Source organism: Oryx dammah, unplaced genomic scaffold (assembly GCF_014754425.2).
Source record: "Oryx dammah isolate SB20612 unplaced genomic scaffold, SCBI_Odam_1.1 HiC_scaffold_9, whole genome shotgun sequence".
NCBI classification, from domain to species: domain Eukaryota; kingdom Metazoa; phylum Chordata; class Mammalia; order Artiodactyla; family Bovidae; genus Oryx; species Oryx dammah.
In genome coordinates, this window is record NW_024070193.1 from 45,368,147 (window position 1) to 45,381,394 (window position 13,248).

General features: G+C 46.4%; 1 long non-coding RNA gene and 1 other non-coding gene across 2 annotated transcripts; both read right to left on the reverse strand.

Moving 5' to 3' along the window:
- Positions 1-2,222: 2,222 nt before the first annotated feature.
- On the reverse strand, positions 2,223-2,295 carry TRNAG-ACC. The gene has a single exon. It is a non-coding gene; the product is annotated as a tRNA-Gly (tRNA).
- Positions 2,296-4,876: 2,581 nt separating this feature from the next.
- Positions 4,877-10,191, reverse strand: LOC120867783. The gene is made up of 3 exons (XR_005722010.1): positions 9,927-10,191; positions 6,557-7,138; positions 4,877-6,059 (listed from the first exon to the last, which is right to left on the reverse strand). It is a non-coding gene; the product is annotated as an uncharacterized LOC120867783 (long non-coding RNA).
- Positions 10,192-13,248: the final 3,057 nt, after the last annotated feature.

Below are 13,248 nucleotides of genomic sequence, written 5' to 3' on the forward strand. Positions count from 1 at the left end.
TATTAAGGTGCTGTCCAGGGAAATAGTGCCTTCAAATGTAAGCCAGGATCAGTATGATTTTCAAATGATAGAGAACCCAAATCTACGTACTTTAACTAAAGACGTTTATGGGCTCACGTGACTAATAAGTTGAGAGGTAGGTCCATGTCAGGTAAGCTTGGGCTAGTGGCTCAACTGACGTCACCAGGGACCCAGGGTCTATTTCACCACTGTAGTCTTAGTATTAGCCTCACCCTCATGACCCATATGCTGGGCCCAGGAAGCCCAGACTTCCCCCACCCCAACAGAAGAGCTGCGGGTACAGTTCCAGGCCTCGTACCTTCTTCCTACACATCCTACAAAGGAGGATAGAGAACATCTCCAGTGGTTGTTCTCAAAAAGAAAAGCCTCTCTCTTTCAGAAAGTCCACTAAATATCTCTTCAGATCTCACTGGCTCTGTAGCCAAGGGGGTAGGCAGGTGGATGGACTTAAGTTAAACAGGATCCACTCGTGAGGCTGAAGGTGGAGACAGAGCTGAGCCAAGTAGATGAGAAAGGATACTTTCCTCCAAAACATTTGGGTTACTGCTCCCAGAGAAAAGGGGAATGGATGCTGGGAGCTGAATAAAAGGCAAATGTTACAGAACCCTGGCTGTGAAACCACGAGGCGTGCTCAGAATTGCAGATACTGAGTTACACTTGGGCTTCCCGGTGGCTCAGTGGTAAAGAATCCACCTGCAAATGCAGGAGACACAAGAGACACGGATTCAATCCCTGCATCGGGAAGATCCCCTGGAGCAGGAATAGGCAACCCACTCCAGTGTTCTTGCCTGGAAAATACCATGGACAGAGGAGCCTGGAGGGCCACAGTCCACGGGGTTGCAAAGAAGACAGGACTGAGAACACACGAACATTTGCAACTGAGCAGCTTCTCACACAGGCATCTTTGTAACTGGCTCTGAGTGGCAAAACAGGAGGGATTTAATTATTCATTCTGCCAAGAGACTCCTGGCAGGCCAGCTAATTTTCACTGTGTGAAAAAAAAAAAAATCTATTCACTATTTCTCCATTTCCTCACTTTCCAGTCCTAGTTTTGAAATTTTTGAAGACAAAATTGTATCATAATCAATGACTGTTTTGAATATTTGCTAATTGCAATTTATTAGAAATTATCATCAATTTTTAAAGATAAACCCTTTCTATTTCTCCAAAATTTAAGAACTGAGTACAGTCTTATATCTGTGGATTCAACCAATGGTGGATCAAAAAATATTAAAAAAAAAAATTTACAACTTTCCCCAAACAAAACTTGAGTTTGCAGCACATAAATTATATGCAAAACCATGGTATTTTCTTTTACTTTATCAGCCATGCCACTTGGCTTGTGCGATCTTAGTTTCCTGACTAGGGATCAAACCTGTGCCCCCTGCAGTAGGACTCCTAATCACTGGACCTCCAGGGAAGTCCCCCATGACATTGTACATAAGGGACTTGAACATGTGTGGATTTTTGTGTCTCTTGGTGGGAGGTGTCCTGGAATCAATCCCCCATGGACACCAAGGCACAACCGTATTAATTTTATCCCACTTCTGACTTTGAGATGTGTGCAGTGTCACTACAAATTGAGGGGTCTTCCATGTTACAAATCCTTCATCGCAGACTATGGAAACTTTATCAGCTCAGGGTTTCCAAGAGCTTGTCTCTGGGCCTCGGGTAAGGAAAAGACCAGTTAGGAATTCTCTTGGTAGGGGCCATCTATCTCCACGTGCTATTTCTTAATCCTCCTGGAACACCTATCTTTTGCCATGTTTTGCTCATTCTCTCATTGTGACGCTTCTAAAATCTGTCTTGTCATTCCATCGCTCTGCTACGTACATTTCCATCTTTTCAGTTTCTAGGGTTGTTCATCCACTTCCATGATGCTCTTCTGGGAGTCCAAACTGTTCTATTTCCATGGGTTCTTATTCCTATTCATTCTCTCTCTCCTCCAGTTTGAGTTACTGACCTCATCTAACAATATGTATCAACTTCACCCTGGGAGCTTTTGAATATTTAGGATTTTAACAATCTCTGTAGTCCTAGTTGGAAAGTCAACCTTATTACAGCTGTTGCTTGCATAAAGTATCCACAGGTAATGTTGCCAATTGCTCACTAACTGCTCTTTTCTTTTAAATACTTATTTGTTTGGAGGTACCAGGTCCATTGCAGCATGCAGACTCTTAGTTGCAGCATGTGGGATCTAGTTCCCTGGCCAGGGATTGAACCTGGGCCCCCTGCATTGGTAGCACAGAGTCGTAGCCACTGGACCATCAGGGAAGTCCCTGATTGCTCTTTCTTAGCATTTATTCCTGGTGCTTCCACCCGTCTGATTCCCTAAATATTGAGTCTTATTTCTTAAGACTTCATCCTGGGTCCTCATATTTTGCTGTACTCTCTCTGGGGGCAGTACCGTCCAACAGCCCTTTCTGCAATAACGAAAATGTTCTACACCTACACTATTTAATAAGGTAGCCAACTGCCACATATAGTTACTGTGTGCTGGAAATCTGGCTGTTGCACCTAAGGACCTAAATTTTTAATTTAATACCTATATATAGCTAGTGGCTACAGTATTAAATAGTGCAGCTCTAGGAGATTTTATTCGTTTCTTCCCATAGCTTTAAATACCTTCTGCTCCTTTGACCACTCCCAAATGTACAGCTCTAGGTATGACCATCACTTCATGGCAAATAGATGGGGAAACAGTGGAAACAGTGACAGGCCTTATTTTGGGGGGCTCCAAAATCACTGCAGATGGTGACTGCAGCCATGAAATTAAAAGACGCTTACTCCTTGGAAGAAAAGCTATGACCAACCTAGACAGCATATTAAAAAGCAGAGATATTACTTTGTCAACAAAGGTCCATCTAGTCAAAGCTTTGGTTTTTCCAGTAGTCATGCATGGATGTGAGAGTTGGACTATGAAGAAAGCTGAGCACCAAAGAATTGATGCTTTTGAACTGTGGTGTTGGAGAAGACTCTTCAGAATCCCTTGGACCGCAAGGAGATCCAACCAGTCCATCCTAAAGGAAGTCAGCCCTGAATATTCATTGGAAGGACTGATGCTGAAGCTGAAACTCCAATACTTTGGCCACCTCATGCAAAGAGTTAACTCACTGGAAAAGACCCTGTTGTTGGGTAAGATTGAAGGTGGGAGGAGAAGGGGACGACAGAGGATGAGATAGTTGGATGGCATCACCAACTCAATGGACATGAGTTTGAGTACACTCCAGGAGTTAGTGATAGACAGGGAGGCCTGGCGTGCTGCAGTCCATGGGGTCAGACATGACTGAGCGACTGAACTGAACTGAGGTATGACCATCTAGAGCTTCAGTCCATATATAAAACCATCTACTTGAAATTTCTAATTGCACATCTCACACATAGTGCAAATGTTAATATTAAATAGTTTTAGATTTTTCCATTCCAGATCTATTCTCATTCCAGTAAATGGCACCACTAACTCAGCTATTCAAGCCAGGAAGCTACCCCCTGACTCCTCCCTGTCCATTATCCTTGCATCTAATCCATTAGCAGTTCACTGATTTTCTTTCCAAAATATATCTTCAATCCATTTTCTCTTCATTTCCATTATCACCACCCTCTCCAAGCCACCATCATCTCCAACTTGGGTTGCTGGCAGTCTCCAACATGCTTTCTACTTCCACTTTGGTCCCCTTATAACCCATTTTCTCTCAGTAGCCAGAAGTTCACCGTCATCTTATAATAGGAATCAAACATGTCATTTCTCTACTGAAAACCCTTCAGTGACCTCTTCTCACTTAGGATGAAATTGAATGATCTGGCCCATCGATCTCTACAATCCCAACTGGTGCCACACATGCCCTGATCATTTTGCCAAAGTCTTGTCTTCTTGAATATGCCAAACTCTTCACACATCAGGTAGTCTGCACAGCTCTTCCCTCTATGCATTCTTCCTGTTCTTGATATAAGAGGTTCTTTCTCATCCTTCAAGTCTTAGCATTGATATTACTCTTAGGACAGGCCTTCTGTGAGCATCTTTAGAAAGAGGGCCTCCCCTTTCTGATCTTGTTCATTCTCTTCATAGCACTTGGCAACCTTTAATGATTTGGTTCACTTGATTTTTCTCGGTTGGTCCCTTTAATCCTCACTAGGTTAATATTCCAGGAAGGCAGGGTGCAGGTCTGACTTCTCATTCCTTGGCAGCACCTCACATGGTGGTTTGCATACCGGCAGTTGCTTGGTAATACGTGCTTAATAAACAACTTGCCCAAAACACTTGTTCACATTACTCATTTCCATTTCCTGGTTCTGTGTAGTACAAAATGTTTACTGGGTATTAGAGGTTCTCTAGCTGGACAACGTTAGGCCAAGTTCTGGAGTTATCAGTATGTTTGTGCTTTTCAGAAAGCAGAAGTCTCGTCCAAGGAGGCCTCTGGCTTCTCTTCCTTGCTCCTTTAACAAATTCTGTTCACTGGTTGAGAGTTTATAAAAGTGGGATTCTAAACAGCAGTGGAGCAAACTGCAGTCTGGAGAATGGCTCCAAAGGTGGAGAATCTGGAATGGATGTTTCATCTGTGTTGTCCAGTATTCTGCTTCTCTGAATCAGGCCTTTGGTTATCTGATCTTTCAAGATGGTTCATGTCATTCATTAATATCCCACATTTCTTCACAGTTAATATTTTAACATCTTTAAAAAATATTCTCTTACCTTATAGACTCGATATCAAGCACAGTTAATTTTGGAATCCTTCACTGACCCCTTACTTGCTGCAGAGAATCTAAGCATTCCTAGCATTCGTCTTTGATCCTGGACCTCTGCAGGGCATTTGTGACCCTGACGCCAAGATACTTGATTATATTTCCACTGCTGGCTGACTGAGGATACCCAACAGAGTGCGAACCCTCATCAGAGAGTGACCATTTCTCCCTCCTTTTGATGGCCCCACAGCTGACTTCAGGATGTGGGTATTATGGCAATGAGAAGGGGACAGACGAGGAGAGAATTAGGAGAGTGGTGCAGAAACAGGGGTTGTAACTATACAAATTTTTATGAAAAAAATATTCCACTTTGTTTACATTCTCCCAGTCCCAGAGTACTCTCTCATAACACAAGGGCAATCAGGTCTCCCAAGACTGCAGAACCCCGACCATCCCCACTGCTCCCTTAAGTCTCCTCAGTGGCCTCAGGAGGCTCACAACTTCTGAGGAAGAGAAGGTCCTGGAGTTGGCAATATAACAGCAATATCCTCATATCAAATACAGTTTTAAGTGGGGTAGACTTACAGAAAGCAGTATTAATAAATACGTTGTGTGTGTGTACCCAGAAAGGCACAGAAATAACGTATTGTCTCTGAGGAGGACTGAGAGACAGGAATGACAGGGAACATTTGAACCATTTCAATTTTTTTTTATCATGAGCATGTTATATCTAGTCAAAAGTAAATCTGCTTCAAAATTTGAAAAACAGAAAGAAATGCCATGCTCCAGAGAGCTGTTTATAGCTGGACTAACAAGCATGAAGCTATTAGAAAAATATAAGACAGCACATAATTAAATACCAACTTGGGGGTCACTGACTACCATTAGAAGAGGAAAAGAGGTCTGTTCAGTGGAAGGAGCTGGGTCTTAGATAAGGAAGGGAGCCTTTCAGCTCGGGGAAACTTGAGAAGTAAAAACAGGCAAGAGTAGAAATGTGTACAAAGAACAGTAGATCTAGAGTCAACTGGGCCTGGTTCCAATCTCAACTCTAAAGTTTACTAGCTGATTGGACTTGAGTGAGTATTATAACCTCTTTCAACCTCATATTTCTCATTTATAAAATGAGGATAAGAATACCTACATTACAGGATTTAAAAAAAAGGAATGTATGTAAAACAGTTAGCACAGTACCTGACACAGAGTAGGTGCTCAACTAAATGTTGCCTAGTATGAATATGGCTAAACAGGGAGACCAGTCTTGCTAGAGTACAGGGTATTCACTCAGAAAGGGCGAGATAATACTGGTTGTTGCAGTCCAGCAAACTGTGGGCCATCATTTCATCTTGTGGTTGGGGTTCCTGTAGCATAAGAATTATAAACAAATATCACCATTACGCATTCTCTACTGTTCAAGAAGGTGAGAAGTCTGACGGTTATAGGGTTTCTCTCCAGCATGGCCCCTCTGATACGTAATCAAAATAGAATTCTAACTGAAGGCTTTCCCACAGTTGTTACATTTCTAGGTTCTTTCGCTAGTATGGATTCTCTGATAACAAGTGAGATGTGCCTTGCAAATAAAGCTTTCCCCACAGTCAATACATTCATGAGACTTCTCTCCAGTGTGGACCCATGGGTGCCAAGCAAGACCCGAGTTCCACATGAAGCCTTTCTCAAAGCCCTTACATTCATAAAGTTTCTCCCTAGTGTGAATTCTCTGAAGTTGAAGAAGACTGGGTTCCAAGTAAAACTATCCCCACGTCTCTTACAGGCACATGGCTTCTCCCTGGTGTGAGGCCATATACCTGACACTGTGTATGGCCTGTGTTCTGAACAAAGCCCTTCCCACATTCCTTACATTCAGAGGGTTTCTCTCTGGTGTGAATTCTCCGGTGTTGAATCAGGTTTGACTTCCAACCGAAGGCTTTAGCACATTCTTGACACAGGCATGGTTTCATCCCAGGGTGAATCCTCTGATGTACAATGCAATGTGATCTAAAACTGAAATTCTTCCCATATTCCTTACATCCATAGACCTTCTGTCCATTATGAACTCTCTGATGTTGATCAAAGTCTTCCTTTTGATCAAAACACTTGCCACATTCTTCATGTATATAGAATGCCTCTTCACTTAGGCTTTTCTGATGTACAAGGTGGGTGTTAACACTGGCATCCTCTGAACACTCTTCTGCTAAGATCATCTCGAATCTTTGACAATCACTGCTGTGATGTCACGTGCAGTGTTCTCCACACTTGCCCTATTTAGGGCAGTCAGGCCATCTCCCAACAGTGCTTTTCTCCTCTTCACAGGTTTTTCCAAACCAGAATTCCTGGGAGCTACAGAACTGGGGTCCACTCAATAGCAACATGTGGTCCTGTGCCTGTTCGTGAATGCTCTCCTTCAGGATAAAATGTTCTTTCTCACTCTTCAACACCCCCTCTGAAAGAAGAAAACAGAGCTGCAAATGTCATCAGTACCCATGACAGAGCAACTAAAGTCATCAAGCAGTATTAATAGGTCCATTTTTCTCAAGTGCCACCCCTGTGTCTAAGCAGGAGGGGAGAATGAAGGTTGGGGAAAGACTGGTAACACAGATGACCTGAAACTTGAGAGTAATAAGAATATAAAGGACAGGAGAGAGAGGTTCAGAGAAGTTGGGATTCCATCAGTTCACCAAAATACAAAAACTTGTCACTCATTTTAAGACGTCAAGAAGAAATAGGCAAGACTAAGGTCTCTGCACCTGCCCCTAGGAGCTGAAAGCCAATTCATATAGAAAAGTATCCTGATAGGATAGAATTTCAAAGAGCTGCTCCTGAGGCTGTGTTGGGAAATCACTATCTCTTACTTCCCTTCCTTCCTATCCACCATGGCCTTCTCTTTTTATAAGGGTCAACAATGAGTCTTTCTATGGCATCCATAAAAATGTCCTCATAGTCTCACTCAGCCATTTTCAGAAGTCACTTCTAACTCTAATGATAAACACCTAAGGATAAAACTCTAATGATAAAAATATGTAAAGCACATATTTACAAAGGTCCACTCTAATAAATTCTTCAGAATTAGTTAAGCTCTGTCTCTTTGTAACTCCCATCCAAGCCTGTAGAACTGTAGACCAATTCTACAATTTCCAAGGGAAACTGAGTAGGAACATGAGCTCCAAGAAGGCCTGCTGCAGGTCAGGGAGTTCAGGTTTTGCTCAAGGAATAACCTCGCTGTTAGCTTTCTGTCTAAAGCAGAGATGGGAAATTCCCTTGAGTGGTGGCGAGAGTAGGTACTGAGATCCTGAAAGAATCTAGAGGACACTGCGGTTCCCTCCCTACATCCATTCTCCTCCCCCTCCCCAACTAGGGAGCAGCCAGGCCCTTTGGGTGGGAGCAATCCCAACTCCAGCTTCTGGCATAGGCGCCCACTGAGATAAGCCAAGCAGGCCCTCCCATCCGACTCACTACATGAGAGACCCATTCAGGGACCAGCAATCCAGGCCAAGTCAATCAGTGCACAGCTTCCCCCTGGCTACGGGACCAATTTAGAGCCGGCATAAGACTTAAGATGGTGAGTAGAGCAACACGTGGACTGTGACTCACCAGGGTTAGAGCCTAAGGAAGGCCTGCAACTGTTCCTCCCCCTGGGTGCGAAGAAGCACAGTCCTGGTGACACCACCAATCACCTTACAGCCCTGAGAGGAACCAGACTGGAGAGAAATTAACATATGAGGAGACAGAGGGGCAGAGACTGAAATTCTGATCAAAATCTATGGACTTCCCAATCACACAAAACAATAAATTCCTCTTTATTATTTAACCCAGTTTGAACTGGGCTACTACTTGCAATCAAGGGTCTCCTAACATGGAAAGACTTCCAGACACAGCAAGGAACTGTGAGAATGTGAAATTGGAGAGCACAGCTCAAGTCACACTGTGTCCATGGAACAGCTTCTGTGGGAAGAAGATGAAGCGGGCCCAGGGAGGCAATAAAAGACATAGTTCTTAGTAGGAAATCAGGAGCAGGGAAGCCCTGTGTTGGGCCTAGACAAATGCCAGGGCTTTCCTGCCAGAAATCCCTGAGCAACAGGAACTATCTGGCTTAGGGTTATTTAGACTGCTTGATTTCTAATGATAAAAATGGCCATGCTACCCTCAAAGGACAGTCAGAATCTTCGGCTGGAAGATTATAAGCAGGCCAGGATAGTTAAAAAGGCGGGGGGGGACCTCAGATCAGAAAGCAAACAGAAAAGTAGTCAGGGAGTAAAGATAAATGGTGGTCAGATGCATGCAGATGGCACAGAGAGGAGCCAGGATGAATGAAGCAAGGACTCAAGAAGACGGAAAACCATAGGAACACAGAGGAAAACAAGGAATCCCACCAGTGTCTACAGCAGTAAGTTAAGAGAACACATGCCCAGGACAAGTTAAAGATCAAGACAAGCGAACTGCTCAGATGACCGGCACGTGTCCTCACTCACCTAGGAAGATGCCCCTCGGGCTCTCTCCATTCAGACCTTCCCGAGGAGCCAAGCTCCAGGGTGTTCCCCCTCACTCCAGCTGGAAAATCAGAGCCGGTGTAGGAAATGGACACGCTGCCCATCAGGAAGGAATCGGGACAGGCAGGTAAGCAGGGTGACACAGAGCAACCCAAGGGCTCCTCCCAGGCCTATCTTCAGGGGCGGGAGGGGAAAGAAGGGAAATTACTAGGGGGAACAAAAAAAGAAAATCCAGGGAAAGGGGCAGGGGTACTCAGGTGAGAGGGCCCCAGAGACTCCTGAAGGTCAGGAAGCAGAGAGGAAGGGATGCTCGACAACAGCGTGAGTGAGAAAAGAGATGACTTCCCTCATCGAGAAACTGGGCCCTCCCTCTCTAGAGCTCTCGAATTCAGATGTCTGCATGAGGATGCTTGCTATTGGGCTGCGTCTCCCAAACTGAGGTGCGGGGAACTGAGGCCTCAGAGGGGCACCAGGAACCGTCTCTCCGTCTGTTGTACCCATAGCACATGGGTTAGAAGGTCAGAAGCTCTTAGCCGGGGGTAGGGAATGTCCTATATGAGACCCAGACGGATGCCAGGACTTCCTGCTTCACAGCTACCACTAAGGTTGTGTCATTAAGAGTCCAGGAGCCTGAAGTTGCCACTCAGCTGAGGGTTAGTTACCAAAGACTACTGAGCTTTTGAGGAAGAAGGAACCAAGAAATCCAAAAGGGTAGAGGCAGAGTCCAAAGGGAAAGATCCTTACCCAGGGAAGCCACAGCCCCATAATTCTCCAGCATCACCTCCCTGTACAGGGCCCTCTGAATAGAAGCCAGTGGTCAACTGATTCTCAGAGAAGTACATGACCATGTCCTCAAGGGTCACTGACTCCTGAAATGACGTTTATATGCCATAGGACAGTCTGAGGACCCAGGCCTGGAGTCAGGGTAGACGAGACACTAAGAGGTACTGGAGGGGATGCCCACTGAGTTTCTGGATTCTGAATGTTGAAGGAAACTCTCAGCAGATTTTTGCCCCCTACTTATAAAGATACAGGGCTTCCCTGGTGGCTCAGAGGTTTAAGCATCTGCCCGCAATGTGGGAGACCTGGGTTCGATCCCCGGGTCAGGAAGATCCCCTGGAGAAGGAAATGGCAACCCACTCCAGTATTCTTGCCTGGAGAATCCCATGGACGGAGGAGCCTGGAGGGCTACAGTCCACGGGGTCGCAAAGAGTCAGACACGACTGAGCGACTTCACTCACTTATAAAGATACAAGGGATCAGCCACCAATCTTCTCACGTCTCTTCATTTTCACTTTGGCAAACATTCTCTCCTCTTCTTCACCAGCCTCTGCAAGTTTTCCCTTTTCATTCCCACATGAGCTCTGGGAGCCATCCTTTCTCCACCACGTGTCCTGTTCCTTCAGACGTCACCACCTTTGATAACAAGAGCAACCACGACTGATCGAGCCTGTGCCAAGCACTATACAAATACTACTTTGAGTATGTCTCACGGCCTATGAGGAGGGTATCAGATCCATTTTATGGAAGAGAACCTGAGGCTCAGAGATTAACTCTCCCCAGGTTACAGAGTTCTGAGACAGAACTCAGGCCCGCCTGGCTCTCTGCTCTCCCCTGCCATACACACTGCCTGCCACCCTCACTCCTGCCAGTCCTCTGCCCTGCGAGGGGCTCTCACTCTTCCCTCCCTCCCAGTCACTTCCAGCAGCCCAAGAGGCAGCTAGGGACGCCTCAGACACTCAGGCTGCTGGAGAGGCTCGGCTCAAAAGGGCAGAGCCCAGCTGTGACTGCTCCCTGCACATTTCTACCCGATACACTCCCTAACACACTCAAAGACTTGGGCTGGCTCACCTTTGCCTACCCAAGAAAGTCCAAGTCCTCTGCTGTGCAGACAATTCCAGTCACCGTTCAGGGACCCGGCTGACTTCCCAAGGGTCAATTCCTGCATGACCACCCTCAGGCCGGATCCCGTCACCGTTTGGTTCTGAACCCAGACTGTTTCCTTGTCCAGCTCTGTGCCCTTAGACCTGCAGGCCCCGGCCCCCAACCCTGCCTGAAGATCCAGATCCTCCCTCGTGTTCATCTAAGTGTTAAAGTGTTAGTGGCTTAGCCGTGTCCGATTCTTTGTGACCCTCTGGACTGTAGCCGGCCAGGCTCCTCAGTCCACGGGGATTCTCCAGGCAAGAATACTGGAGTGGGCAGGCAGCCATTCCCTTCTCCAGGGGATCTTCCCAACCCAGGGATCGAACCCAGGTTTCCTGCACTGCAGGCAGATTCTTTATCATCTGAGCCACCAGTGAAGCCCGTTCATCTCAAGACCTACCTCAAACAAAACCAGCTCTGTAAAACCAGTCGTGGAAGTTCTGGCCGTTCATTGCTGCACACAGCGGTCTGTGGACACCTCTAAACCAGCATTGGCTCAGGCCTGTGTATCTGCTTCCCCGGCCGCCGCAAGCCTGGGGGATGACGGATCCACTCTGCCCCTGCCTATTCCTCGGGTCTCTCCATTCAGGACTGTATCCCAATTTCTCTGTCACTGCACTGCCTGCTTTCCGCCCCTCATCTGGTTCTACAGCCAGCTTCCTGGCATCAGCTCACCTTTGACAACGTGGGCTGTCCCCGCAGCAGGTTGAGCGCTGGGCCGAAACGGGTCCCACTTTCCAGGGCCACCGGTCGCTTGCCGAGTCAGACCGGGGGCGGCCGGGTGTCTGGGAGGAAGGCTCCAGAACCGCTCGAGGCTGACATACCACCCATCGACCAGGGAGCGGACCTGGGAAGACGCAGGCCTCACGCCCCCGCCAGCCCCACGTGCAGCTCTCCAGGCTCTGTGTTGGCCAGATCTCTGCTCGCGAGAGGTGGAGTCCGGCACACTCCTGCCATTCCAGCTTCTCTAGGACTGTGGAGGTCTCCGCGACTCTGTGGTCCTCCACCGTGGGCAGTAGGGCAGTAGGAGAGGCGAGGGGCCCAGCTCTCCCAGAGACACTGATGCTGTAGAATTCTTCCCTGGCCCTTTTCTTCCCACTTCTCCACCTCGTTGCACCTTTGCAGGATAGATGCTAATACAAGATAGCCCACACTTCCCTTGATTAGGCCTGTTCACATATCCTACTGTGTCCTGGATATGCTCACCTTTGTGTCTCTAGTATCTGCCCCAAATCTAGCACTTCTTAGGACCCAATTTCTTCAAGTGCCATAGAATGTCTGTTGAATAAAAGGATGATTAACTGTTGAACCAGTTTTTCAGTTGAAGTAAGGCCCAAAAAGAGGAAACGACTTACCTACAGTCACAGAGTATGCCAGGAAGCTAAGCTTTTAAAGAAAGTTGTGGAAATAAAGGAAAACCTCAGAGATGATAACAAGCAATGGCTATTTATTCAAAGATCAGCCACCATACTTGTATTTGGCAGAGAAGTGGAAAGTTTGATAGCAGGAAAAAAGGAAGGCTTCAAGTATGTGCTGATTAAAGATTCTAAGTATAAGGCCTTACTAGAAGGCAATGGCATCCCACTCCAGTACTCTTGCCTGGGAAATCCCATGGACGGAGGAGACTGGTGGGCTGCAGTCCATGGGGTCACGAAGAGTCAGACACGACTGAGCGACTTCACTTTCACTTTTCACTTTCATGCATTGGAGAAGGCAATGGCAACCCACTCCAGTGTTCTTGCCTGGAGAATCCCAGGGACAGGGGAGCCTGGTGGGCTGCCGTCTATGGGGTCGCACAGAGTCGGACACGACTGAAGCGACTTAGCAGCAGAAGCAAAGCATTTTATGTGATTGGTTGGGAGGCATTATTCAGACTCTAGCTGTTTAGGGATGATTACTACAGGGGTTACTTTGGCTTCCTGGACTGATTGCTACAGACAGTAGTTTGAACTCTTGGATTGATTATTGCTAATAGTGTGTTGGTTTTCTGGACAGGTTGCTGCAGATTGAGAGTCAAAGTTCTACTTTTCTATATAGTCTGGCCATTGTCCATTTGTATATTCAGTCTCTAGGTTGAACAAAGTAGGACGATGTCTGCTTCACAGGAATTCAAAGTCAGGTTCAGGTACCTCAGGTACTGGAG